This window comes from Watersipora subatra, chromosome 6 (genome assembly GCF_963576615.1).
Source record: "Watersipora subatra chromosome 6, tzWatSuba1.1, whole genome shotgun sequence".
Lineage (NCBI taxonomy): Eukaryota > Metazoa > Bryozoa > Gymnolaemata > Cheilostomatida > Watersiporidae > Watersipora > Watersipora subatra.
The window spans coordinates 42,429,540-42,432,810 of NC_088713.1; the positions used below are offsets into that span (position 1 = coordinate 42,429,540).

Here is a 3,271-nt window from a genome sequence, read left to right on the forward strand (position 1 = left end):
TAGCCTGGTAAACGGTTTCATCTGAGATCAAATCTTTCCAGTATGTATTCCTTCATTTTTTCGTGATGTCATTTTATCGTTGTTGGCCATTTTTATAGAAAATTTTATCGTTAGAAACACGAAGCTTTTGCAATAATAATTTGAAAACAATGTTTTTGTTTGCAATTTTATTATTATAGTATCAAAACAACACTTAAAAGTACTAATAAATCAAAAGAAAAATAATCGTTTTCTACAAATGTGGCGGCTTTTTCGTGAACGAGCGCATGTGCAAACGACTTGATGACGTAAAAAAATGATGGATATTTATATCGAGATTTTAAGATCTATAGCCAGAAAACCTACATATATACGATGACATACTTTGAGAAATATATATATAGATTATTATACAGTAGACACTCCTATAATGTATACTTCCTATAATGTGACTTAGAGATAATGTACAGAATTTATCGGAAGTTTTTGCTTCGTACTCCATCGAAAATTCCATATAACGTAAAGTGTAAAGTCGGGTGAGATCTGAAATTTGATTTAAATGTTACTCTATCTCGCCACACTTGCGAGAAGAACATTGATGAATCTATTTTTGTGGAGAGTAAAACAGACTGACAGTTTCATCTACTGTTAAGGTTAAAACACACTAGGCGATATTTAGCGCGATATCACTCTGTGTGGCGCTAATCTGCGCTAGAACTCTTTATCACTAGACATTCTTCATCACAACTTTATCGCTATCGAGATGCATTTCGATTGGATGGTTTTTTGCCCAGAATGCATTTTTATGGCGGGTAATTATTTTGTATCAAAGTTCACCAACATACAGCAGCAATATTTTGCTACTTTGTTATGATTGAAACATCATCAGAACAAACACTGAATCGTTCATAAATTCAATAATAGCACTCCGTATCCTGTACGGCATAACACACAAAAATTACATATTGTTGAAAATGTTGAAAACCAACATTTGGAGTCAAACGTTGCGCAGGTTGACCATCTTGAAAATAGTAAATATTCAATACTCTAAATATAAAAAGCTACTTTACAGTAAACTATATATAAAAAACGTAAAATATTACTGTTAAAAATAGAAGAATCGTATTTTCTTATGTTTTCTTGGAGTGTACAATCCGTGAAAGTGACATAGGCTTAATAACAAAAGCGGAAATTGTTTACATTGTTGCCTAGAAGGCACCATATTTATGAACAGCTCCAAAGAAACTAATGGTACGGAATTTTATTGACAGTTTGTGAGTGTGCCCACGTTATCGTTTGCTGGTGAATCGCTCAAGTTTGTTTAGGCACACGTCAGCAATATCTCTGCGCTTCTCATGATGCACGCAATAAAATCGCCATTAAATATGAGAGGAGGAAATATTACCTCTTATCAATAAGGTCTATTTTTAGTGGCATAGATGAAGATAAGGGCTTCAACATAGAAGTAACACACATGCAGAAAAAGGAAATGGAGCTAATATGATTGTGAATATTAAGCTAGTTGATCGTCCTTATAGCAGCCTTCATCTCACTAACATAAAACTTTTAACTTTACCATTTGCTTTGGCAACAGAAAGTTTTGTGTTCATTTTGCTGTTAGTAATGATACACTGCTCCTTAAAAAAATTGTTATATACCTAAAGCAGCAACGTCACGCACCATTTGCCTCTTCCATATGGAGCACCCTACTCAGCTACTTCAAGGTGAACCAGAGGATGGAGGGTTTCTAAACCTCTTTCTGCATCTGTGTTGAACGCTTGGCCACCAAGCCTTGTGTGCACCATGTACCATGTACCGATACTAAAAATATGAACTGTTATTATTTCAAAGAACTTTAGAAAAACACATAAAAATGATCGGTGGTTAATACAATAACCAATTATGTTTGTAGGACAAGTGAAGGTCAAAGGTAGTCTGCAGGCTGACCAGATAAAGCCTGACAGCTATAGCTATGTTGTTGCACTTTCCGTATCTATTGATCTCGAAACACTGAGTGTAAGTTTACCTCAATATTTGCACAGAATATTGAACAGAATCTGTTAAAATCTGTTGGATGGATTCATGAATAAAAATCTCTTCACCCATAGGTCAGAAGTCGCAAGGTCAAAGATCGCTCAAAGATCAAAAGCTCAATGATGGCTATGGCTGACATTCATTTGTTCATTTTGATTATTATAATTGAAATTGTTAACAAATGCTAATTAAAATTATGGTTAGCATTACAATAACATTTAGATTAAAATTAAATTAGGATTAACAAAAAGAATTGTCAATATTTCCATTGGCCATTTAAATGATAATTATATACAACTCTCTCCATTTATCCATTTATAAGCCTTCTTAATTGATGAGAAACAATTTATGTCTATTTGATTGTTTGGAATGAGTCCTCATTAGACGAATTACCATTTCCACTGTAATATCCACAAAAGTAATCATTTTAATTGTGTCACCTTTCAGGCAATCGCGAAGCTCTGTACATGCGGTTAATAAAACAACTAAAATTGTGGCCAAAATAGAGCTTGAATCCATGAAATTCAGATTATTAGATTTATTCTCTAACCAACAGAGCTAATTAGACACATTATCAAAAGCGCTCTAAATAAGATTTTGCAATGAGATGATTAAAATGTTGGTCAATACGGGGTTGGATTCAATGATACTCAGCTTAGTACAAAGTGTAGAAAGACACTTTAACCAACTGAACGATTCGACGAGGTTAACTCAGGCGCATTGAAAATGAGACTATAAAAACATTGGCCAATATGGGACTCGAACCCATAACATTCAGCTTATTAGACTGACGCTCTAACCGACTGAGCTAATCGGCCACTTGATCAAAAAGGAACTTACACACATTTTTCATAGATTTTATCAGAACATATCAGTATTTTAAATATCTATTGCCATTGTTTTTGATGTTTGAGATGATCTGACTGTTAGGACTTTTCAAGAAAAAAATTGACAATACTTGATCGCAGTTAAAAATAGATGGAAAAGAAAAAAAACGGGCAAAAATGACGTAACTAGTTGCTATAGTTCATATTGGCTATTATGTTCAAATTGCAGCGTTACACATTTCTGTTCGATCAGTTTATTTGTAACTATAGACACCATATCATTATCACACTTTCACTTGATCTGAGTGTTGAGTGTTTGATCTGGCAACCAAGTTTTATCAATTTTAATTTTGATTAGTTAATATAGTTTAATTAATTTTAATCCTAAAACATCCTGGCAGTCAGATCATCTCAAACAATAAAAACAATCG

General features: G+C 33.4%; 1 non-coding gene across 1 annotated transcript; it reads right to left on the reverse strand.

The window, feature by feature from the left end:
* Window positions 1-2,757: 2,757 nt before the first annotated feature.
* Window positions 2,758-2,831, reverse strand: Trnai-aau (transfer RNA isoleucine (anticodon AAU)). Its single transcript has one exon. It is a non-coding gene; the product is annotated as a tRNA-Ile (tRNA).
* Between the last annotated feature and the right edge of the window lie 440 nt (window positions 2,832-3,271).